This window comes from Choristoneura fumiferana, chromosome Z, assembly GCF_025370935.1.
Source record: "Choristoneura fumiferana chromosome Z, NRCan_CFum_1, whole genome shotgun sequence".
In the NCBI taxonomy this organism is placed as follows: domain Eukaryota; kingdom Metazoa; phylum Arthropoda; class Insecta; order Lepidoptera; family Tortricidae; genus Choristoneura; species Choristoneura fumiferana.
In genome coordinates, this window is record NC_133472.1 from 18,361,758 (window position 1) to 18,361,994 (window position 237).

Consider the following 237-nt stretch of genomic DNA (forward strand, 5'->3'; position numbering starts at 1 on the left):
GAAGATTTTTTTGAGACAAGCGTTCAATCAAGCTTACTTGGATGTTTTTTCTCCCAAAGTGTTCAGTTACAGTTACAGTCAATATGTTACAGTATTCAGTTTCACTTGTTTTCATTTTTTTTTGAGATCTCAGTTGTAAGGGCATATTAGGCAAAGCTCTGCGCAGGGAGCGACACTAGCGCAAACCCATGACAACATCAGTTCTCTTTATATCTTTGTTTGTCGCCATGACAGATC